Genomic DNA, 26,661 nt, shown 5'->3' on the forward strand with positions numbered 1-26,661 from the left:
GAAAGTTTCTGGATTCATACCCTGCAAACTCTTGAACCGAGAGGTCTAAATCGGGAGTATGAATTGAGTGCATTTTTGTAAGACAAATAAATGTTCTTTTTTTCTCACAGACAATAATTGTCATTGTATTTTAATACATATTTTTGTATTCATTTAGTCACAGAAAAAATGACAAGATTGGATGCCATTAAGCTATGTGTAGCCTGTATGAGATTTATATCTCAGGGTAATTATTTTAATACTAGTGGATGTTGCTCTTTTGTGTCTCATGCCGCCTGCTGACTTTTTTTCTTTTTCCCACAGCATATTCTATTTAAAGCTACAAGATCAAATTAAATGTCTATCAGCATTGTAACTATGTTGCAACAATGTTTGTAATTGTTGCGCTTGATGTTCTGTGTATTTCTGTTTCTATGGTGATGTGACATCAGCACGTTTGACGCCGGTGATGGCGCACTATTTAAATGTGTTTCTTGTAGAGATTTACTATGCTTGAAAAAGGCTTGCATTCGAGCCGAAACACGTGTCGCTTCTGCGCTGTGTCTCCTCCATGCTTGAATAAAGCAGAGTTACTTTGAACAAGGAGTGGAGTGCCGGTCTTTCTTTTTGAAATTGGAATTGGGTTTTCTTAACCTGGACGCGAGCACCACGATTCCGGAGAGGAGTGCCGACTGTTTCCATTTTTGCATGGTGGAGGATTTTTTTTATAATTAACAATTTTTATTGTTTTTATCAGATGGTCACAAGTATCAATATAAAAAAGTATACTTTCAATCAAGACCAAGAAAATCATAGATACAAGTGGAAGTAGTGTACATATACCTCGACCGGTATCGACCAGGGAGAGTAGGTATTGCATCTCATACAATCAATAACACAAGGAAGGAAGTCTTGCATATCTGGTTGCTAATTTTAATTATCTCCGACCACCAGGCCTTGATTGGGTCACAAGACCACCAGATGTGTAAGTAAGTACCTCTTTCTTTCTGACATCTCCAACAGATATCTGAGGATCCAGGCTTATAGAGACTAGTTTTGTCTAGGGTCCTATACCAACGCAGTAATATTTTATAACTATTTTCCTGAATGCGAATACATCTGGAGATCTTATGTGGGGTGATCAAGATCTTTGCAGTTTCAGAGGTCGACAGGGAACCCTTCAAATCTCTCTCCCAAAGGCCTATTGCAGCAGGTTTAGTGGTAGAGAGGGAAGTCTTAAGAAACTTATAAATTGTACAGTTGTGTTCAAAATTATTCAACCCCTAATGCTGTAAAGGGTTTTAGGGAATTTAGTGTACATTTGTAATTGTGTTCAGAATGAAATCTTACAAGGACCTTTTAAAGAACCAAATGCAACTAAAATGACATCAATTGTTTTTGTAATACAGTATTAAATGTTTTTTTTTTGTGATTTCTTCATTGACACAATTATTCAACCCCTTAAAAACTCTTAAGAACAGAGGTTCATTCAAGTGTTTTCGATTAGGTATTGAAAACACCTGTGGATGTCAAGGAGCAGCAATCAAGCATAATAAGCACCAATTAGGCAGATTTAAAAGGACTGTGATACTCAGCTCCTTCTAGACATTTACTGGTGTGTTTACAAACATGGTGAAGTCAAGAGAATGGTCCATGAAGACAAGAGAAGAGGTGATTTCTCTTCACAGGAAGGGCAATGGCTATAAGAAGATTGCAAAGATGTTAAACATACCAAGAGACACCATAGGAAGCATCATTCGCAAATTCAAGGCAAAGGGCACTGTTGAAACGCTACCTGGTCGTGGCAGAAAGAAGATGCTGACTTCGACTGCTGTGCGCTACCTGAAGCGCAAAGTGGAGAAAAGTCCCCGAGGAACTGAAAAAAGATTTGTCAGATGTGGGTACTGAAGTGTCAGCTCAGACAATAAGGCGCACACTGCCTCCATGCCAGAACTCCCAGGCGCACCCCCTTGCTGTCTCCAAAGAATAAGAAGAGTCGACTGCAGTATGCCAAAAGTCATGTGGACAAACCACAAAAGTTTTGGGATAGTGTTCTGTGGTTCTGTGGACTGATGAAACAAAATTAGAACTGTTTGGGCCCATGGATCAACGCTATGTTTGGAGGAGGAAGAACAAGGCTTATGAAGAAAAGAACACCTTGCCTACTGTGAAGCATGGTGGGGGGTCAATTATGCTTTGGGGCTGTTTTGCTTCTACAGGTACAGGGAAGCTTCAGCGTGTGCAAGGTACCATGAATTCTCTTCAGTACCAGGAGATATTGGATGAAAATGTGATGCAGTCCATCACAAACCTGAGGCTTGGGAGACGTTGGACCTTTCAACAGGACAATGATCCCAAGCATACCTCCAAGTCCACTAGAGCATGGTTGCAGATTAAAGGCTGGAACATTTTGAAGTGGCCATCGCAGTCACCAGACTTAAATCCGATTGAGAACCTCTGGTGGGACTTAAAGAAAGCAGTTGCAGCGCGCAAGCCTAAGAATGTGACTGAACTGGAGGATTTTGCCCATGAAGAATGGGCGAAGATACCCGTAGATAGCTGCAAGACACTTCTGTCAAGCTATGCTTCACGTTTAAAAGCTGTTATAACTGGAAAAGGATGTTGTACTAAGTACTAAGATTGAATGTCACTTGGGGGTTGAATAAAACTGATAATGATGTGAGCACAGAAAAGACATTTGTGGTTATTTCATTATAAATGTTATGTTATATTTGTCTGACTTACAAGTGCCTCTTTGATTTAATTGTAAACAAGATGACTGAAATGAACAAAATCAATTTCAAACTGGCCAAAACACTAAATTTCAGTGGGGGTTGAATAATTTTGAACACAACTGTAGATATTTTTAGGTGTGGAGAGAAAAAGTTGACGTGGCATATTCGTGGTACCACCTATGTCTGCTTTAACAATGGTATCTCTAATATTTTTTGTTCTCTTATAACAGATCATAGGTATATCACAGAATTCAACAACATCTGGGTAAGCTGCACGCATAATCCCCTAATGTTTATTTACAACATGGCGGAACTTGTTAATCCAGGGATGATATTTGACAATAAAAGGTAACCGTCTTGTACTTTGGGAGGAGGAAGCAAATTGGCTATCAGCCTCTCAAACCAGTTAGTCTCTTTTGGAGGGGGATTGTTTTTTGTGAGGAGGAGTGTTTCTCACTTAATAAAATGCAAGAGCAAGTAATTTCGAATGGGTAGACCCAACTTCTTATGGAGTTCAGAATCAGGGGGTATACATCCGTCATGATCCAGAATATCAGAAATGGGAAGTCTAGAAGATCTCAAGGAGATGGGGCAGCTATCCCTAAGTTCTTTAGGGGCTAGGGCTAAGATGTCTTTTAGAAGTAAGAGGGGAGATGGTAGCGTCAGAGCCCCACCACTGGCCAAGAACCACCCCCAAACCTTTATTGTGCTACGAATCATGGGGTTGGGGATAGAATTGGGTATCGGGGGTGGTCTGTTGGCCAATAGGAGGGCCTGAGCTGGGACGGGTAGGAAAGCATTCTCCAGGGAAATCCAAGCTTTATGAGTAGGGTTCCTTATCCAATCCACTGCTCTGTAGAGTTGGATGGCCTTCATGTATATTTCAGGATCAGGTAGCCCAATACCACCCTGGGCTCTAGATTTAGTGAGTGTGTTAAAGGAGATACGTGGACTTTTCCCCTGCCAAAAAAACCTGCGGATCAGTTTATTTAGGGAGATAAAGTACGATTTGGGGATCTCAATAGGAAGTACCTGCATCAAGTAAGTTAATCTTGGGATCACTAGAGACATAAGAATGTTTTTTCTCCCAAACCAGGATAGGTATGGAAAGTCCAATGAGTCCAGCTGGGTGGTTATTGAGAGTAATAGTGGTTTATAGTTTAGTTTGAATAACTCTGGTAGGTATGGGGTAAGTTTCACTCCGAGGTAAGTCAATTGCTGGGTGTGCCAGTTGAAAGGGGATTCCCTCTGAAGGGAGGAAAGGGCTAAGGGAGAGAGGTCAATATGAAGTACCTGAGACTTGGAAGGGTTAACTTTAAAGTTAGACAGGGAGCCGAAGTGACTAAGTATCGAGAGAATGATACTCATGGATTTACGGGGATTAGTCGTAAGGATTAGTAAATCGTCTGCAAAAGCAGCAAGTTTGAATTCAGAGCCCTCCACAAAAAGGCCTCTGATATTCCTCTCCCCTCTGAGAGCTTGTACACTGCTCAAAAAAATAAAGGGAACACTTAAACAACACAATGTAACTCCAAGTCAATCACACTTCTGTGAAATCAAACTGTCCACTTAGGAAGCAACACTGAGTGGCAATCAATTTCACATTCTGTTGTGTAAATGGGATAGACAACAGGTGGAAATTATAGGCAATTAGCAAGACACCCCCAATAAAGGAGTGGTTCTGCAGGTGGTGACCACAGACCACTTCTCAGTTCCTATGCTTCCTGGCTGATGTTTTGGTCACTTTTGAATGCTGGCGGTACTTTCACTCTAGTGGTAGCATGAGACGGAGTCTACAACCCATACAAGTGGCTCAGGTAGTGCAGCTTATCCAGGATGGCACATCAATGCGAGCTGTGGCAAGAAGGTTTGCTGTGGGTGTCAGCGTAGTGTCCAGAGCATGGAGGCGCTACCAGGAGACAGACCAGTACATCAAGAGATGTGGAGGAGACCGTAGGAGGGCAACAACCCAGCAGCAGGGCCGCTACCTCCACCTTTGTGCAAGGAGGAACAGGAGGAGCACTGCCAGAGCCCTGCAAAATGACCTCCAGCAGGCCACAAATGTGCATGTGTCTGCTCAAACGGTCAGAAACAGACTCCATGAGGGTGATATGAGGGCCCGATGTCCACAGGTGGGGGTTGTGCTTACAGCCCAACACCGTGAAGGACGTTTGGCATTTGCCAGAGAACAGCAAGATTGGCAAATTCGCCACTGGCGCCCTGTGCTCTTCACAGATGAAAGCAGGTTCACACTGAGCACATGTGACAGACGTGACAGAGTCTTAAGACGCCGTGGAGAACTTTCTGCTGCCTGCAACATCCTCCAGCATGACCGGTTTGGCATTGGGTCAGTAATGGTGTGGGGTGGCATTTCTTTGGAGGGCCGCACAGCCCTCCATGTGCTCGCCAGAGGTAGCCTGACTGCCATTAGGTACCGAGATGAGATCCTCAGACGCCTTGTGAGACCATATGTTGGTGCGGTTGGCCCTGGGTTCCTCCTAATGCAAGACAATGCTAGACCTCATGTGGCTGGAGTGTGTCAGCAGTTCCTGCAAGACGCAGGCATTGATGCTATGGACTGGCCCGCCCGTTCCCCAGACCTGAATCCAATTGAGCACATCTGGGACATCATGTCTCGCTCTATCCACCAACTGGTGCGGTCGGCCCTGGGTTGCACCACAGTTGCACCACAGACTGTCCAGGAGTTGGCAGATGCTTTAGTCCAGGTCTGGGAGGAGATCCCTCAGGAGACCGTCCGCCACCTCATCAGGAGCATGCACAGGCGTTGTAGGGAGGTCATACAGGCACGTGGAGGCCAAAATGCCCATTTTGACTTCTTTTAAGGACTTTACATCAAAGTTGGATCAGCCTGTAGTGTGTTTTTCCACTTTAATTTTGAGTGTGACTCCAAATCCAGACCTCCATGGGTCGAAAAATTTGATTTCCATTTTTTTATTTTTGTGTGATTTTGTTGTCAGCACATTCAACTATGTAAAGAACAAAGTATTTCAGAAGAATATTTAATTAATTCAGATCTAGGATGTGTTATTTTTGTGTTCCCTTTATTTTTTTGAGCAGTGTAGTAAAGTTTCCATGACTAGGACAAAGAGGAGGGGGGAGAGGGGGCAGCCCTGTCTCGTACCGTTCCTAATTGGAAAGGAGGAAGATAGGATTCCATTGACTGACACAGATGCCGAAGAGCAGGAGTACATGGAGAATACCGCATTGATGTAGGGTTCGGGAATCCCAAACCTAGACATAGTCAAGTTGATATAAGTCCAATCTACTCTGTCAAAAGCTTTTTCGGCATCCGTCCCAATCAGAACTAAGGGAATGGATTTATGGGAAGCATAAAAAAGGGCATTCAAAACCTCTGAAGTATTACACTTTCCCTCCCGTCCCTTGACAAATCCCACCTGATCAGGGTTGACTATATAAGGCAGAAAGCCCTGTAACCTAGTGGCTAGCACCTTGCCTATTAATTTGAGATCAACATTAAGTAATGAGATTGGGCAGTAGCTGGAGCATGATGAAGGGTCTTTACCTTCCTTGGGGATTACAGTAATAGTGGCTTTGGTCATGTCAGCTGAAATGGGATGGTTGTGCATTGATAGGTTGCATATGGGAAGTAGGAAGGGGAGAAGGGAATTTCGAAAAGTTGAGTATCAAGATATGGGGAGGCCATATGGACCTGGGCATTTACCTTTAGGGGTGGAGTTAACGGCCCGCGTCAGCTCTAAAATAGTGAAAGGCTTTATCAGGGAGTTACGTTGGGTTGTAATCAGGATCGGAAGGTGGAGAGAGTCAAGGAATGTTTTGATATTGGCCTCTCTCCCCAGTGATGGGTCTGGGAGCTTAGAGGCAGGCAGATTGTACAACGCTTCATAGAAGAGCTTGAATTGCTCGGCAATCTCTTCTGCTTTGATTACCAAATCTCCTCTCGGGGATTTAATGCTCTGGACATGTCGGGAGTCTCTTCTTTGTTTAATTCTCTGCATCATAAATTTAGATGCTTTTTTGCCATGTGCGAAGAACTTCTGTTGAGCAGACAAAAAATATTTGGCTGAACGCTCATTCAGAAGGTTCTTTAGCTCAGTTCTGAGTGAAGAGAGTTCCGCCAGCTGTTGAGCAAGTAAGGACTGCTTATGAGCTTTTTCGAGTATGTGTATCCTTGATAATTAGGACATGTATTTTTTCTCTGATTCCTTTTTTAGGTAGGAGCAGAGTCCAATCAGCCTGCCCCTAATATAAGCCTTATGGGCATCCCACAGATCCTGAGGGAAAATGTCTGGGGTATTATTGATAGAAAAATAATCATCCAGATAGGAAGTAATCTGAGATTTATAAGTGGGATTACCCAGCAAGGACTCATTGAACTTCCAATTAGTATTCTTACCTGTCCTGATGGACATCACAAAAGACTGGGGAGTGATATGAGAGTGTCATATCTCCAATCTTGGCTATAGAGCAGAGCTGTAGATGTTCTCTCGAGATGAAGATATAATCTATTCTACTATACAAATTGTTTGCTGAAGAATAAAAGGAGTAGTCAAGTGAGTTGGGATTAATACAACGCCAGGTGTCTAATACACCTAAATTGAAAAGTATAGTCTGGAGCAATTTAAGGGCCTTAGAGGGAATAGCAGATTTTTTAGAGGAGGTATCTATGAGCGGGTTAAGAGCCAGATTGAAGTCACTTGCTAATATTATAATCCCTTCTCTGTGTGTTTCGACTAGCAGAAGGAGGGAGGAAAGCCAGGAAATTCGGTTCGTATTTGTTGCATATATGTTCACAAATGTAAAAACAGTCTGTCCCACCAGGCACTTAAGAATAAGGTATATACCCTCTGGGTCTTGAGTATGGGACTTGTATTGGAAGGCTAGGCCTTTGTGGAAACCAATGCTAACTCCCCTCGAGGCGGCACCCCCGGCTCCACAATGATACTAGTTAGGGAATTTGGAAAAGGTGCGGTTTGGGTAATTACCGTGTTTGAAGTGAGTTTCCTGTAGGAAGACTATTGAACATTTCTCCCTATTCACATGGGAAAGAATTTGGCATCTTTTGGAAGGAGATCTCATTCCTTTAACATTATAAGATACTATTCTGAGGCCATTCATGGTGGGTTGTGTAAGCAGGAAGAGGGGGGGTAAAAGGTGTTCTAACCTCATAGATAAATTCAGCAGGTACCAGGAGAGGGGGAGTGCCGCCTCAAGAGAGAGAAGTACCCAGCAACTCTCCTGGAGAGTGGTATCGTTGCCTGTTACCGGATCTTCTATGTCTAAAAACCAAAACAAAGTTAATAGGAACATTACAACAAAACAACAAAAGCGTTAACCTATGCAGGTAAACAAGTAGAAGGTAGCATAACTCCTTGGGGAGTTTGTTTGAAAGGGTAGGAGATATACAAGACATTTCCAAGAAGTCAGAAAGTAAGAAGAGGAGAGGAAGAAAGGAAGGGGGGGGGGGGGTTACTTAGGAACATATTGTATCGCCCTTAGTAGAGATTGGGATCCAATGTAGGATCAGATAGGAGGTATCGGAGGAAAACTGAAGGAAGGAAGCTTGACAGGAGGAAGAATATTAAGAGACAGCAATGAGATTAGTGGTGATGTGACCCATAGGGATGGGACTTTATATATCCATCTGGATAAGTTCATCTCATTCTCCCATTGTAAGTCTTCTGGGTGTTGACTTGGAGTTTCCTCTTCTGCCCCTTTGTGGTTTAGGGGTTTGCTGCTTCTCCCAGGGTTCAAGAGGTGGGCGGGTCGGCAAGTCTGTTAAATTCTGAACAGGATCCCAATTCTGTATGTCCAGAGGCTTAATCCCCAGATGAGCGTAGACTTGGTTCAGGTCTTGGTATGAGGAGATGTTAATCCTGTGTCCTTCATATATAAAAGAAAGACCAAAGGGGAAGGACCACCTATAAGGGGTATTCTTTGATCTGAGCCATTCTGTTAATAGCTTTAAGGACCGTGTTTTCTTCAGGGTTGCTTGAGCTAGGTCTTGGAATATGAGAATGTCCTGGTCGTCCTATTTGACCGTTTTTGCTTCCCTAGCCTTAGAGATGACAGCCTCTTTTACTTGGAAATGTAGGAACTTGCAGATTATGTCTCTGGGAGGGGCTGTGGGTACTGGTTTAGGCTTCAGGGCTCTATGAGCCCTTTCCAGGAGCACTTCGTGCCCTGAATCTGGGCCCAGGAGAGAGAGGCATATTTGGACAATAGTATTAGGAATGTCCCCAGGGGCGACCGATTCTGGTATACCCCTGAAACGCAGGTTATTACGCCTCCCTCGGTTTTCCTGATCCTCTATGGCATCATATAATGAGTTAATGTTGTCTTGAATCGTGTGGAGGTTGTGCTTTGCAGTATTTTGGTGCTGGATCACAGCTGCTTGTTTCTTCTCCAGCGATTCTACTCTGCGCCCTATATGCCGGTCGTATTGCTTTATTGCCAGGAGGTTAGAGCTCAGGGGTTCCCGCGCCGCTGCCAGAGAAGAAGTGAGGGCTTCTCTAAGGTATGTGCGGGAGATGGGTAGGGAGTCAGAAGCCCCTGTCTGTTTGTGACCAGCGGAGAGCGGCGAGGTCGGCGCCATCTTGAATTCCATTGCAGCGTATGTAGAGGCTGCTTTTTTAATAAATTTATCCATCTCCCCTTCATTGGTCGAAGATCTGTGATGGTTGGAGGAATCGCCCGCTTTAGAGCCTCCTCTCTTTACCATCTTGGATCCAACAGGCTGGAAAATCAAGCTGTATAGGCGATGTAATCAACTGAGCTACTGCTGCATGCGACCGGTCAGTTCAGGCGCTAGCTCTGCCCATGGTGGAGGATTTATAGCTTCTGGCAGCCACACCATACTTCTGAGAGACAGTTGAGTTTTCCTGTCCAAATGTTCAGCTTGTAGGGAAAGGAAAAGGAATAGGACTGAGCACATCAATAGGAACCAGGTACACCTAACCCACTGCTCCAAACTAAAACCTGAAAAGCCTAGAAACAGTGGATTTGCAGAATCAACTCTGTAACATCAAGAGACTGCATTTTTGTACTGCTGCAACCAAAGTCATCAACAGTAAAAGTTGTGAGTTGCATCTTACCACTGTCTACCTCCTTATTACTACTATTGGTTGTACCACCATTAACGGTACTGGCGTCACGACAAAAACCATCAAGGGACTCAGCCGCAACAAGCACCCCTAACATCAAGGGCACCTCAACCACCATCTTGGCTGATGCTTCCCTACACAGAGCGTGCCCCGGAGGATTTCGTGCTGTCCACCTCAGGAGGCTTTCTGCTAACCGTGAGTAAACTGATGAACTGTGTGTTATCATTTGGCCCCTCATCGGTCCACCCCCCTTATGTGCCAGTAGCCCCCCCGTCATGATGTGCCAGTAGCCCCCCATCATGTGCCAGTAGCACCCCATCATGTGCCAGTAGCACCCCTTATGTGCCAGTAGTCGTCCTTATGTGCCAGTAGCCCCCTTATCATGTTCCAGTAGCCCCCCTTATGTGCCAATAGCCACTCCTTATCATGTGCAAATAGCCCCCTTATGTGCCAATAGCCCCCCCATGTGCCAGAAGCCCCCTTATGTGCCAGTAGGCCCCCTTATCATGTGCCAGTAGCCCCCCCATCATGTGCCAGTAGTCGTCCTTATGTGCCAGTAGCCCCCCATCATGATCCAGTACTGCACCTATATATAAAAAAAAAACACTTATACTTACCTCCAGCGATGCGATGCGATGCAGGCCTCTTCCGGCCTGTGTCCCTCGCTATATGGCTCAGTCGGCGTGATGACGTCATTGCACCGCCTGCACCGGCCTCTGATAGGCTGCCGGCCTATCAGATGAACAGGAGGGGACACACCTCTCCCTCCCCTACGGCAGCATAGACATCTTACGGCGATACAGATGACTATGGAGATGAGCGCTTCCACAATGGAAGCGCTCATCTCCTGCTGTGCCCTGCGGCCGGCCACCCCCACTTGTTGCCAGGGCCGCGGCCTTGAGTATTCCGGCAGGCCAGTCCGGCCCTGCCTCTCATCCATCAGAACAATAACCCACAAAAAACTGATCCTGTCTGTGGGCATCCGCCTTCACTCAGTCAGCATTTGGTCAGTAATGCTTCAGTATTGCTAATGCCCAAAAAAAGATCCAAAACAGAGATGACACTATTGCTTTTGGCTACCAAATCACAAGCTAATTCTGATGCGACCATACAGGCCTTACAGCTGCTACACAGAAAGGATCCCATTTTACCTTCCTTCTGACATATCAGAGAAAGGGTCAAATAAATGATTTCAGCCAAGCCAAAAAGGCTAAAAAGTTGCCAAATCATGAAGTGGGGAAAGTGGGAACAGCATGAGAAGACCACAGAGTGGCCCTATGACATAGTGGTGAGGTGAAAGCAGCATGAGGAGACCACAGAATGGCCCAATGACATTCTGTAGGTGGCGGCAGCATCAGGAGTCCACAGAATGTCAACGTGACATAGTGGCAGCAGCATCAGGAGGCCACAGAGTGGCACATGACAGAATGTGGAGGTGGCAGCAGCATCAGGAGGCTGCGGGGTGGCACAATGACAGATTCTGTAGGTGGCGCCAGGAGGCCACAGAGTTGCACAATTACAGAGTGTGGAGGTGGCGGCAGCATCAGGAGGCCGCAGAGTGGCACAATGACAAAGTGTGGACGTGGCAGCGGCAGAATCAGAAGACCACAGAATGGCAAGGTGACAAATTGGTGAGATGGAAGCAGCATGAGAAGACCACAGAGTGCCCAATGACATTGTCTGTAGGTGGCAGCAGCTTCAGGAGGCTGCAGAGTGGCACAATGACAGAGTGTGGAGGTGGCGGCAGCATCAGGAGGCCACAGAGTGGCACAAATGCAGTGTCCCACTCAGTGATGGTCGTGGGTACTCCAAACTTTTGTATAAGCTTATCAAATGTATTTGAGTGTGGAGGTGACAGCAGCGTCAGGAGGCCACAGGGTAGCACAATAACAGAGTGTGCAGGTGGCAGCGGCATCAGGAGGCCACAGGGTGGCACAATGACAGAGTGTGGAGGTGACGGCAGCATCAGGAGGCCACAGAGTGGCACAAATGCAGTGTCCCACTCAGTGATGGTTGTGGGTACTTCAAACTTTTGTATAAGCTTTTCAAATGTATTTCTGTATGTAGCTCTAATTCCTATTACCAGGCTGTTAAAGGTCATTACATCTATTATCCCCTAGGTGGTGCTGGCATCACACATATATATATATATATATATATATATATATAGGTCCGGGGTTTGCTAATAAAGCTGTCATTTTAGCCCCTTGGCCCTGATCAAAGCTAAGGGAGCATAGAGAACAGTATTACAGACCAGTGAGTCTATGTCTGATGTAGAGAAAGTCTAGTGGAGGTTAGAGCTAAATTAGCCAATGAACTTCACAAGCACCAGTGACCCGGGGGAACCTAAAAGTACCTGGACACAGCCGGATGATTAATGCACAAAATTATCCTTTACCACATGTCTCTATGGACATACGTAGTGGACCGCAATTCTTCAGTGAGCATAATTTCCAAAGAATGGAGCAGAAGACTCATGCCTGCCATTAGGGAGCCGCCCTGTGGATTGCTACTGAACAGTAATAGTTTTTATATTCAGTACCTGAGTGTTAGAGTGTGGACAAAGTATAGCCAGGTATAGAGAGAAGGAAAACTCCTCAAGTAACAATTGCCAAGCCTGTTACAAGGATTACAGCTAAACCAATATCTGAGTCATATCTTCCTGCCATATAAATTAACTGTACTGACTACCTGGAGACAAGTGATTTAAGCAAAAGTTCAACTGTTTTACTACAACCGACTCCTCATCTTTTCCACCACCACCTTTTGCACCTAATGGTGCTGGTGTCCCGAACACCAGGGTCCCAGCCTCCATAGCACCCTAAACACCTATACCATCAAGGGCACCTCGACTACCATCTGGCTGGTGATCCCTGTACTAGAGAGTGCCCCGGAGGATTTAGTGCTGTCTTCCCCATCACTGCACGCCGGCCCAGGGAGGCTTTGCTAACCGTAAGTAAAACTACTACTACCGTCATCGGCCCACCGGACCTCACGTGATGTCCCTGCGGACCCAGTCGCTGCATCTTAATTTTGGCGTCACGAACAGGATCAAAATACTCTGCGCCTAGTGTGAATAGGACCCCAAACTGTATGTACTTTGAAAGAGACTTCAATTGTGCTTTAACTACTTACTTTCAGTGGTGTGACTTTAAACACCTTTATTGAGCTGAAAAAGTGTTTCTCTGGAATACAAATTGCATGGTAATAGTATACAAGAACCCCTTTACAAAATCGCATTGTCAAAAGTTGAAAAATTGCATATTTCTGTGTAGCTATCACTGCTTGCTGTTATTGAATGGACTGTTAAGTTGCACCTAAAATGGCCGCCTGAAGACTTTCTTGTTGATTTACTGCACAATCACTGTGGAAAAAGTTAGTGACACCCCCTCAGAAGTGGGAAAAGAGTGGGAAAAGAATTATTGCTGCAACACCATAGACTTTATTATGCCTCCTGGTGGTGCCGCGGACCTGAAAAGGAGATGAATGCCAGCCCTTCAGAGGAAGCGGAAGTACTCTGCTGCTGTGATATAGAAGAAAACTCAAACATGGCGGACCGTATCCCCACGTGACCGGGAAGAGCAAGCCACCCGGGTCCCCAGCAAAAGACTGAGGAGGAGCGAGTCCAGGAATATGAAGTAAGGGCCGCCCGTTGGAGCAGACAAGGCTTTGAACCGCCACCCTAAGAGGCCACCGCCGAACCTGTGGAGCCAACTTACTTACGCCATCAGCAATTGATGAGAGAACTCAGAACAGTGAATCACAAAGAAGTGCAAGTCCGGATGAAATACTTGAAAGAGTTAACCCAAAAAAATTATCGATTACCCGGTGGACTCCTTACCTGAGCTATAGCTAAAGCAGGGGGTGGTGCTAGAGTTCGATAAAGAACAAGGTTTTGGCTTCATCCGGGATCAAGAGTCTGGACGGGACTTCTTTGTGAACCGAAAGTTTGTTAAAGTGAGCTTATTTGCCCGAGTATCAACATAATTTGCGTGTCAGAGAACTGGTTAAATTCACCCCTGCTGAGGGGCAGCGAGACTCCTACGCCACCGGTGTGGTCCTACCCCTGCCCGAAAAAGAAAATTGGGAAGAATAGAAGAGGCCTGAAGTCGAGGGGGCCGCTGCCCGCAGTACACCATCTACATCTACACGGGTTGCATTCCAGAAAACAACCCAATTCTACTGGCCGGTTGTCATTTAGCAACCTGCCATTGCAACAAGAGAGCCAGATCGGCAATCTCCACAACTCCGTCCACACTCCTGGATGGAGTACCTGGCTCCTACGCTGGAGTTTAAAGCATGGGATGAGGAGATGGCCAGAATGCACCGTGAGGCTGTGCGACAGAAGATAGAAAGCATAAGACTTTCTCATTCTGGGATGGAGCCCACTTCTCAAAAACATCCTTACAGACCCGCATGTGTACCGGACTTGTCATCCAACGAGTGGGATTCTGGGAGCTCCCTGGATACTGACATCCCTTCTTCTCCAGACCCATACTAAACAACTTGTGAGAGACTACTTTACTGGGAGCCAATATTGTTATGTTGGGGAAGGAACTCTACTTAAGTTGAGGTTGCTGTGGCAGTTCCCTAGGCCACATGGGAGTCCTATACCCATTGCTCCAAATAGTTCAAGACTATCTACTGGACTCCTTTACTGCAAAATCCCAGTTGCGCAATGTTTTTGTGTGCGCCATGTTACCCCTTTTTACCCCTAATGTGTATTTTCCTGCAAACTATTTTACACACTGAAATAACTTAATAATATGCAAAAGTGGAATTAGGTAGAGGTATCTGTATCTGGTGCATGTTTAGTTTTTTTCAGGTGACGGCGTAGAGATCCACAGCGTCCTGCAAGACAAACGCTGAGGGCAGCTTATCTCAAAGCAGTGGTGAATGCAGTGTCCCACTCAGTGATGGTCAAGGGCACTTCAAACTTTTGTATTAGCTTATCAAATGTATTTCTGTATGTACAGTAGCTGATATAGAGAAAGTCTAGTGGAGGTTAGAGCTAAATTAGCCAATGGACTTCACAAGCACCAGTGACCAGAAGAAACCTAAAAGTACCTGGACACAACCGGATGATTAATGCGCAAAATTATCCTTTACCACATGTCTCTATGGACATAGTGGACCGCAATTCTTCAGTGAGCATCCTTTCCAAAGAATGGAGCAGGAGACTCATGCCTGCCATTAGGGAGCCGCCCTGTGGATTGCTACTGAACAGAAGGGGTTTTATATTCAGTACCTGAGTAGAGATGTCGCGAACATAAAATTTTCCGTTCGCGAACGGCGAACGCGGATTTCCGCAAATGTTTGTGAACGGGCGAACCGCCATAGACTTCAATAGGCAGGCGAATTTTAAAACCCACAGGGACTCTTTCTGGCCACAATAGTGATGGAAAAGTTGTTTCAAGGGGACTAACACCTGGACTGTGGCATGCCGGAGGGGGATCCATGGCAAAACTCCCATGGAAAATTACGTAGTTGACGCAGAGTCGGGTTTTAATCCATAAAGGGCATAAATCACCTAACAATCCTCAATTTTTTTTGAACAACGTGGTTTAAAACATCCAGTGTGTGTATACGATCAGGTATGATGTGGTATCGATCAGGTAGTGTAAGGGTTACGCCCGCTTCACAGACATTGACAGACCAAACTCCCCTTTTAATGCACCGCAAACAGTCCATTTGCCCAACCGCAAACTCCCCATTTGCACAAGGTTGGATACCAAGCTAGCCATGTCCCGTTGATGTCATTGAAGGTTTCTTCCTCCACCCAGCTACGTACAACACCAAGGGTCCCCGAAAGGTGAATTGAATAGATTTTTCGAACTGGGAGATGGTTAAAAAAACGCTGGCTCCCTCCCCTTTGTTTGAATCCATGGTCACTGCGTCTGTGCCGTGCAATTTACTGTCACACCCGATATGAGTGGTATTTTCTGTTGTACTATTCTCATCAGTTTAATCCCTGTTACGTCCCCAATCTGGGGTCCATTTATTAAATGGATTTTTCGAACGGGGAGATGGTTAAAAAAACGCTGGCTCCCTCCCCTTTGTTTGAATCCACGCCACGGTCACTGCGTCTGCGCCGTGCAATTTACTGTCACATATGAGTGCTATTTTCTGTAGTTCTCTCTTCTCATCAGTTTAATCCCTGTTACTGTAATGACCGGCGTCACGCACAGGGAGGAAAAAGGGAAAGCCCTGCCCAAGGGAGAGGGAAAGGTGGTGACCCCTAACTCACCTTGCGGCTGGCACCTGACTGCCCTGACGTCCCTAGACGGGTTCCTCACCCGTGCGGCGATCACGTGCCTAAACCCTGGCTTTCCCTAAAATGAGCCCTAGATAGTGAACGGGCCGGTGGGATCGCTAGTCCGCACCACTGTCACTAAGAGGTAAACACCAGGCAGAGGACAGACAAACACATACACCCAGGTGGGCGACCACAATAGACCACAAAGGTCCAACAGGGATCCGGAGGGTAGCGTTCTGGACCAACTACCAGAGAACGCAGCAACACAGCTCCAGAGGGTCAGAATAGATGTCCAGGCAGGAAGCTCTATATTTGGCAACCAGAGAAGTGTGAGAGGGGTATATAAGGAGGTTGGGAGTGCTGGACAAGGAACAGCTGAGGAGAAGGAGCTACGGATCCCTGAGTGAGCCAAAAGGGTTTGCAAAGCAAACCCAGAAAGCTACCATAAGGAAACAGCCCTATCTTACATAGAGCGTGCAGCCAACCGCTGCAACTTCCTGACCCCGGGTATAACGGAGTCAGGCGTGGTTCTTGACACCCTCGTGACAGTACCCCCCTCTCTACGAGGGGCCTCCGGACACTCAGGACCAGGTCTCTCAGGATCAAAGGCAGGAAAAACCCGAACTAGCCTGTCGGCGTTTACCTCAGACGCAGGAACCCACATTCTTTCCTCGGCACCGTAACCTCTCCAATGCACCAGATATTGAAGAGAGCGGCGGACCCGACGAGAATTAACAATTTTGGATATCTGAAATTCTAGATTACCATCCACGACAACAGGAGGGGGTGGCAGCGTTGACGGTTCTAGAGGTGGAACATATTTTTTGAGTAACGACTTATGAAAAACATTATGGATTTTAAAAGTCTGAGGTAACTCCAGGCGAAAAGTCACGGGGTTGATGATGGCTACAATTTTGTAAGGGCCAATAAACCTAGGACCCAGTTTCCAAGAGGGAACCTTCAATTTAATATTCCTAGTAGACAACCACACATAGTCATTCACTCCTAGGTCCGGACCTGGCGACCGTCTCTTATCAGCCATGCATTTGTATTTACCTCCCATATTTTTCAAGTTAGCTTGCACCTTCTGCCATACCAATGAAAGAGATGACGAAAACCGTTCCTCTTCGGGAACCCCAGACGACCCCCCCCCCCTCTTTGAAAGTACAGAATTGGGGATGAAAACCATATGCACCAAGAAATGGTGACTTGCCAGTGGATTCCTGACGACGATTATTTATGGCAAACTCAGCTAACGGTAAATATGATGACCACAACTCTTGGTTTTCAGACACAAAACATCTTAGATATGTCTCCAGGTTTTGGTTGGTACGCTCAGTCTGTCCATTTGACTGAGGATGGAAAGCTGAGGAAAAGGACAAGTGTACCCCCAAACGGGAACAAAAAGCTTTCCAAAATTTTGAAATAAACTGGGTACCCCGATCCGAAACAACATCGGAGGGGACCCCGTGAAGCTTCACGATTTCACTGACGAATACCTGAGCAAGAGTCTTAGCATTAGGTAGTGCGGGTAACGCAATGAAGTGTACCATTTTGCTAAACCTGTCCACTACTACCAAAATAACTGTTTTACCCGCAGACAAAGGTAAGTCAGTGATAAAATCCATTGACAGATATGTCCATGGTCTATTGGGAATGACGAGTGGTAATAGAGACCCTGCAGGATGTGTATGTGAAACTTTTGCGCGCGCATAGGTATAACAAGAAGACACAAAATCCAATACATCCTGACGCAACCTTAGCCACCAAAAACGACGAGACAATAGCTCCAAGGTTGCTTTACTACCCGGGTGCCCAGCAAGTGCCGAATTATGATGTTCCTTTAATAATTTGAAACGTAGGTTCAACGGTACAAACAATTTCTCTGAGGAACAAGAGACCGGGGCGTCCCCCTGGGCCTCTAACACCTTCCCCTCCAGAACAGAGTGTACCGCAGAAGCAACCACTCCTCTTTGAAGAATGGGCACCGGATCACTGACATTACCCCCTCCAGGGAAACAACGAGATAGTCCATCAGCCTTGGTATTCTTTGCCCCAGGACGATAGGTAATCACAAAGTTAAACCTGGTAAAAAATAGCGACCACCTAGCCTGTCTAGGGGTGAGATGCTTAGCTGATTCGAGGTACAGAAGATTTTTGTGGTCCGTAATCACAGTGACGGGGTGGACTGCCCCCTCTAAAAAGTGACGCCACTCCTCAAATGCAAGTTTAATAGCTAATAGTTCTCTATTGCCAATATCGTAGTTCTTTTCTGCTGCAGATAGTTTTTTAGAAAAGAAAGCACAAGGACGCCATTTGCCAGGAGACGGACCCTGAGACAGCACCGCCCCCACTCCCACCTCTGACGCATCGACTTCAACAATAAAAGGCTGAGAGACATCAGGTTGGACTAGTACAGGTGCTGAGGTAAACCTCTCTTTTAAAGAGGAAAAAGCAACTTTAGCGGCGTCAGACCATTTAGAAAAATCTGTCCCCTTCCTAGTCATGTCAGTAAGGGGTTTTACAATAAGTGAATATTTTTTTATGAATTTCCTATAGAAATTCGCGAAGCCCAAGAACCGTTGTAGTGCTTTGAGGTTCTCAGGAAGATCCCAATCTAAAATTGCCTGGACCTTCCTAGGATCCATACGGAAACCTGAAGCAGATAAAAAAAAAACCTAGGAATTGTATCTCCTGAACGGCGAAGACACATTTTTCAATTTTAGCATATAATTTATTCGTCCGTAGGACCTGCAGTACTTGTCATGCACCTCATGTGTTCTCAGATCAGACGAATAAATTAAAATATCATCTAGGTATATTACCACAAACCTGCCGATTAGATGACTAAAAATGTCATTAACAAAATGTTGAAAGACGGCAGGAGCATTGGTCAGACCAAAAGGCATAACAAGATTTTCATAATGCCCCTCAGGGGTGTTAAAAGCTGTCTTCCACTCATCCCCCTCCTTAATAAGAATCAGATTGTAGGCCCCCCTAAGATCAAGCTTGGAGAACCACCTAGCACCCGCAATCTGGTTAAACAGGTCAGGAATGAGAGGAAGAGGGTATGGGTCTCGGTTGGTTATCCGATTTAATTCGTGAAAATCTAGGCAAGGACGCAGGCCCCCATCTTTCTTTTTAACAAAGAAAAACCCTGCAGCCACGGGTGAAGAAGAGGGTCTGATGTGTCCCTTAGCCAAGCTCTCGGAGATATAATCTTTCATGGCTTGTCTCTCTGGACCCGAAAGATTATATAACCTGGTCTTGGGTAATTTTGCGCCGGGAATAAGGTTAACCGGGCAATCATAAGGACGATGAGGTGGTAACTTCTGACAACCCTTTTCAGAAAAAACATCCTCAAAATCCGAAATAAATGTAGGTAGGGTAGTTATGGAGGCGACTAAGCAATTGCTATTTAAGCAATTTTCTCTGCACTGCTCACTCCACTCCAATATCTCCCTGGCCTGCCAATCCACCACAGGATTGTGCGCTACCAACCAGGGAAGACCCAGCACTACCGGAGTGGGAAGCCCCTCCAGAACATAACATGAAAGCATCTCGTTATGGTGGTCCCCTACCCGAAGGTGTAAATCATGAACAATGTGGGTGAGGTTTCTCTGAGACAGAGGAGCAGAATCAATAGCGAATATGGGAATAGGTCTCTGTAGCGTACAGAGAGACAAACCCATAGTGCGGGCAAAATGGGTATCTATCAAATTTACCCCTGCTCCACTGTCTAGAAAGAAAGAAATAGTCTCCGTCTTATCACCAAAAACAATAACCGCTGGCAACACAAATTGCGATGTACGTATGGAGGAAACGTATACCCCCCGCCTGACATCCTCCACACAGCCTGGGGTTAGTAGTTTTCCGACGGTCTTTTGTTTCTGAGGAAAGAAGGACAGACATTAATGAAATGACCCCTCTCCCCACAAAAAAAAAAAAACCCACGCCTACGGCGAGCCTCAGGAGGACGGGCCTGACGAGTAGTTCCTCCTAGCTGCATAGGCTCGTCTAAGTCCGTACAGACTAACTGCTGCTTGGGAGGGGTTACCAATTGCTCCGGTTTTTTCAACCTGTCCCTAAGGCGTCTATCTATTCGGATAGAAAGGGACATAACCGCATCAAGGGAAAAGGGGGTCTCATATAATGCAAGCGCATCCTTAACCCTTTCGGATAACCCAGAGCAGAACTGACTCCTGAGAGCCGGGTCGTTCCATTGGGTATCCGTAGCCCACCTACGGAATTCAGAGCAATACTCCTCTACCGGCCGCTCTCCTTGTAAGAGTCTCCGTAATCTTGATTCAGCCAGTGCCACTCGTCGGGGTCATCATATATGAGACCCAAGGCCCCGAAAAACTCATCCACTGACCAAAGAGCCTGGGAATCAGTAGGTAAAGAGAACGCCCAGGACTGCGGGTCCCCCTGCAGCAGGGAAATAACAACCCCCACCCGCTGTTCTTCATTACCAGAGGAGTAAGGGCGCAGTTTAAAATATAATTTACAGGCCGCACGGAATGTCAAAAACTTGTCCCTTCCCCCAGAAAATCTGTCAGGGAGAGGGACCTTGGGTTCCGCAACAACCTGGTTACCAGTAGCAACCGCTGGGCTTGCGGTCAGTTGTAATTGCTGCTGTTGCTGGAGGACCGACGCCTTCAATCCTGCCACCTCCAAAGACAGGCCATGAAATTGTTTGGACAGAGCAGCAATGTGATCCATACTTGATTCTAAGTAGGTAGGCTGGCACCTGACTGCCCTGACGTCCCTAGACGGGTTCCTCACCCGTGCGGCAATCACGTGCCTAAACCCTGGCTTTCCCTAAAATGAGCCCTAGATAGTGAACGAGCCGGTGGGATCGCTAGTCCGCACCACTGTCACTAAGAGGGAAACACCAGGGAGAGGACAGACAAAACAGACAAACACATACACCCAGGTGGGCGACCACAATAGACCACAAAGGTCCAACATGGATCCGGAGGGTAGCGTTCTGGACCAACTACCAGAGAACGCAGCAACACAGCTCCAGAGGGTCAGAATAGATGTCCAGGCAGGAAGCTCTATATCTGGCAACCAGAGAAGTGTGAGAGGGGAATATAAGGAGGTTGGGAGTGCTGGACAAGGAACAGCTGAGGAGAAGGAGCTACGGATCCCTGAGTGAGCCAAAAGGGTTTGCAAAGCAAACCCAGAAAGCTACCATAAGGAAACAGCCCTATCTTACATAGAGCGTGCAGCCAACCGCTGCGACTTCCTGACCCCGGGTATAACGGAGTCAGGCGTGGTTCTTGACACCCTCGTGACAGTTACGTCCCCAATCTGGGGTCCATTTATTAAATTGATTTTTCGAACGGGGAGATGGTTAAAAAATCGCTGGCTCCCTCCCCTTTGTTTGAATCCACGCCACGGTCACTGTGTCTGCACCGTGCAATTTACTGTCACACCCGATATGAGTGGTGTTTTCTGTAGTTCTCTCTTCTCATCAGTTTAATCCCTGTTACGTCCCCAATCTGGGGTCCATTTATTAAATTGATTTTTCGAATGGGGAGATGGTTAAAAAAAGGCTGGCTCCCTCCCCTTTGTTTGAATCCACGCCACGGTCACTGCGTCTGCGCCGTGCAATTTAGGCTACTTTCACACCTGCGTTCAGGTGTCCGCTCGTGAGCTCCATTTGAAGGGGCTCACAAGCGGCCCTGAACGCAGCCGTCCGGCCCTAATGCATTCTCAGTGGAGGCGGATCCACTGAGAATGCATCTGTCTGCCAGCGTTCAGCCTCCGCTCCGCTCAGTGAGCGGACACCTGAACGCTGCTTGCAGCGTTCTGGTGTCCGCCTGGCCGTGCGGAGGCGAGCGGATCCGTCCAGACTTACAATGGAAGTCAATGGGGACGGATCCGCTTGAAGATGACACCATATGGCTCAATCTTCAAGCGGATCCGCCCCCATTGACTTTCAATGTAAAGTCTGGACGGATCCGCTCAGGCTACTTTCACACTTAGAAATTTTTCTAAGTTATAATGCAGACGGATCCGTTCTGAACGGATGCAAACGTCTGCATTATACACTGCGTGCAGAATTATTAGGCAAATGAGTATTTTGACCACATCATCCTCTTTATGCATGTTGTCTTACTCCAAGCTGTATAGGCTCGAAAGCCTACTACCAATTAAGCATATTAGGTGATGTGCATCTCTGTAATGAGAAGGGGTGTGGTCTAATGACATCAACACCCTATATTAGGTGTGCATAATTATTAGGCAACTTCCTTTCCTTTGGCAAAATGGGTCAAAAGAAGGACTTGACAGGCTCAGAAAAGTCAAAAATAGTGAGATATCTTGCAGAGGGATGCAGCACTCTTAAAATTGCAAAGCTTCTGAAGCGTGATCATCGAACAATCAAGCGTTTCATTCAAAATAGTCAACAGGGTCGCAAGAAGCGTGTGGAAAAACCAAAAAAATAAAAAAAATAACTGCCCATGAACTGAGAAAAGTCAAGCTTGCAGCTGCTAAGATGCCACTTGCCACCAGTTTGGCCATATTTCAGAGCTGCAACATCACTGGAGTGCCCAAAAGCACAAGGTGTGCAATACTCAGAGACATGGCCAAGGTAAGAAAGGCTGAAAGACGACCACCACTGAACAAGACACACAAGCTGAAACGTCAAGACTGGGCCAAGAAATATCTCAAGACTGATTTTTCTAAGGTTTTATGGACTGATGAAATGAGAGTGAGTCTTGATGGGCCAGATGGATGGGCCCGTGGCTGGATTGGTAAAGGGCAGAGAGCTCCAGTCCGACCCAGACGCCAGCAAGGTGGAGGTGGAGTACTGGTTTGGGCTGGTATCATCAAAGATGAGCTTGTGGGGCCTTTTCGGGTTGAGGATGGAGTCAAGCTCAACTCGCAGTCCTACTGCCAGTTTCTGGAAGACACCTTCTTCAAGCAGTGGTACAGGAAGAAGTCTGCATCCTTCAAGAAAAACATGATTTTCATGCAGGACAATGCTCCATCACACGCGTCCAAGTACTCCACAGCATGGCTGGCAAGAAAGGGTATAAAAGAAGAAAATCTAATGACATGGCCTCCTTGTTCACCTGATCTGAACCCCATTGAGAACCTGTGGTCCATCATCAAATGTGAGATTTACAAGGAGGGAAAACAGTACACCTCTCTGAACAGTGTCTGGGAGGCTGTGGTTGCTGCTGCACGCAATGTTGATGGTGAACAGATCAAAACACTGACAGAATCCATAGATGGCAGGCTTTTGAGTGTCCTTGCAAGGAAAGGTGACTATATTGGTCACTGATATGTTTTTGTTTTGTTTTTGAATGTCAGAAATGTATATTTGGGAATGTTGAGATGTTATATTGGTTTCACTGGTAAAAATAAATAATTGAAATGGGTATATATTTGTTTTTTGTTAAGTTGCCTAATAATTATGCACAGTAATAGTCACCTGCACACACAGATATCCCCCTAAAATAGCTAAAACTAAAAACAAACTAAAAACTACTTCCAAAAATATTCAGCTTTGATATTAATGAGTTTTTTGGGTTCATTGAGAACATGGTTGTTGTTCAATAATAAAATTAATCCTCAAAAATACAACTTGCCTAATAATTCTGCACTCCCTGTAGGAGCGGATCCGTCTGATGAAACATCAGACGGACCCGCTCCGAACGCTAGTGTGAAAGTAGCCTTACTGTCACGCCCGATATGAGTGGTATTTTCTGTAGTACTCTCTTCTCATCAGTTTAATCCCTGTTACGTCCCAAATCAGAGATGGCCTTTTGTGAAAAAAAATTTAGGCCGGGTACCTTCGACTGCCTTCACAGTGACAGACCAAACTCTGATACACCAAACTGAATTGATTTTAGGAATCGGGAGATGGAAAAAGCAGCTTGGTCGGTCCTCTTACTCCCAAGTTGGAGCACTGCGCGTACACAGAGCAATGTGCTGTGACACCCTATATGAGTGGTGTCTTAACTAGTACTATTCCTATCAGTTTAATCCCTGTTACGTCCCCTATCCGGGGACGTGTGTCGAATTGATTAACCATTGTCGAATTAACGAACCATTACGACTTCCTACAATAATTTAGTTCTGAGCTTTGTACTTGTTTGTATTGGAATTGATGGGGATTTTTTAAATTGTCTGCATTATTTCTAATAAACTATTAAGAGACTTTATTAGGATTTTTTCATTTTATGTATTAAAAACCCATACAACTTAAAAAAATAAAATAAAAAAAACATTAATGCTTTTTTTATGAAAAATTATCCAGCCGATCGCTTTTGGTCTGATCATAATGAAGCAACGTCCTTATCATCTGGGATGTGGCAACATTGCCAACACACTCATAGAGGTGATGATCGCTTCATTGTGATATGCAAGCCCCTTCACCACAACAAGGTAACGATCACGAAGGGGAATTAACACTTGTATGTGCCTTTTTATTTTTTTTGCAGCCACAGTGGCGCACCAGAGGCCAGAGAAATTAGGCATGTACACATGCCTGAAAAATAATGGTATTGTTGCAGCCGCTGTCGCAGGCAGAAAGGTGATTAAAACATTGTGGCCTGAACCCTAGTAGGTGGCAGAGAAATCACGAAAGTCATCCGGTATGCAGACATTAAATACAGCAGCGTGGGGATCATTTTGAGGCCAAGGCATGTCATCAGGCCTTTTGTTAGTCAAACGTATCCCCCACTGTCAGTCTCTTCGGGATCCATGCCTCATTCATCTTAATGAAGATGAGGTAATCAACACTTTTTTGACCAAGGCGACTTCTTTTGTCAGTGACAATGCCTCCTTCTGCACTGAAGGTCCTTTCTGACAGGACACTTGAAGCGGGGCAGGCCAGAAGTTCCATCGCAAACTGGGATAGCTCAGGCCACAGGTCAAGCCTGCACACCCAGTAGTCAAGGGGTTCATCGCTCCTCAGAGTATCGATATCTGCAGTTAAGGCGAAGTAGTCTGCTACCTGTCGGTCGAGTCGTTCTCTAAGGCTGGATCCTGAAGAGCTGTGGCGATGTGTAGGACTGAAAAAGCTCTGCATGTCCTCCATCAACAACACATCTGTAAAGCGTCCTGTCCTTGCCGCCGTGGTCGTGGTAGGAGGAGGATTACTTTCACCTATTCCCCAGTTAGATTCCCGTTGTGCTGTGACATCCCCCTTATAAGCTGTGTAAATTTGGTAACATTTCCGCCACTTTCTGCTTATACCGGGGGTCTAGTAGCGTGGCCACCTAGTACAGGTCGTTCTCCTTCATCCTTTTTATACGAGGGTCCCTCAACAGACATGACAGCATGAAAGACCCCATTTGCACAAGGTTGGATGCCGAGCTACTCATTTCCCGTTCCTCGTCCTCACTGATGTCATTGACCGTCTGTTCTTCCCCCCAGCCACGTACAACACCACGGGTCCCAGATAGGTGACAATAACGAGCACCCTGGGATGCCTGCTGTGGTTGGTCTTCCTCCTCCTCAAAGCCACATTCCTCCTCTGACTCCTCTTCCTCACAATCCTCTTGCAGCGTTGCCGCAGGTCCGGCAAGCGATGATGACAAGGCTGTTTCTGGTGGTGATGGTGACCACAACTCTTCCTCTTCCTCTTCACGCTCATCTACAGCCTGATCCAGCACTCTTCGCAGGGCACGCTCCAGGAAGAAAACAAATGGGATGAGGTCGCTGATGGTGCCTTCGGTGCGACTGACTACGTTTGTCACCTCCTCAAAAGGACGCATGAGCCTACAGGCATTGCGCATGAGCGTCCAGTAACGAGGCAAAAAAATTCCCAGCTCCGCAGAGGCTGTCCTAGCACCCCGGTCATACAAATACTCGTTGACAGCTTTTTCTTGTTGGAGCAGGCGGTCGAACATTAGGAGTGTTGAATTCCAACGTGGAAGGGAGAGTGAATCCACCCGTAACGCGTATGGTGAAACAAGTGATGTACCTGCATTGAAAAGCCTCCGATAATACTGTATGGCCATACAGAAGAAAATTTCTACAGTAAAGGATTAACGATTCTTATCGTCGAAAGCTGCACCAAAGGAAATTGTGGAACAGAGTGGCAACTCCTGCGATCTTTGGAACTCCCGCAAAATTTAAACCAGCTTGCTGTATGGAGCGACTGAATAAGCCGGCCAATATTTAAAGCTCCATTGAAGCAATAGGGAGACAGCAGACGTTAGACGGTAAGCCAAATATCGATTTAAAGTTTTCTTCAATTCAAAGCTCATATTGACCTTAAAAGGATATGCTATAAGAGACTTTTCACATTATCAGGATTCCTGTGGACACTTTATTAACATATTGCGCTCCCAGTGAATACACCTACAACATTTTCAGTGACATTCAGTTTCCCAAATTGGGATAGAGCGCTAGAAGAATAATACCTCCTCTTCTTAAATAACAGCATATATAAGATCTGGATAATATTTGAAGTTTTTTGGTGTGATATATATTATTGAATTTATCGACACTATTGAGTCATATGAATATAGTGTCGATCATATCTACCACAATATATGTGACTGTAATGTTGTATATTATTGCTACATTGTTCTTATAAATTTTATTACTTGTATTTTATGGG

This window comes from Bufo bufo, chromosome 5 (genome assembly GCF_905171765.1).
Source record: "Bufo bufo chromosome 5, aBufBuf1.1, whole genome shotgun sequence".
In the NCBI taxonomy this organism is placed as follows: Eukaryota; Metazoa; Chordata; class Amphibia; order Anura; family Bufonidae; genus Bufo; species Bufo bufo.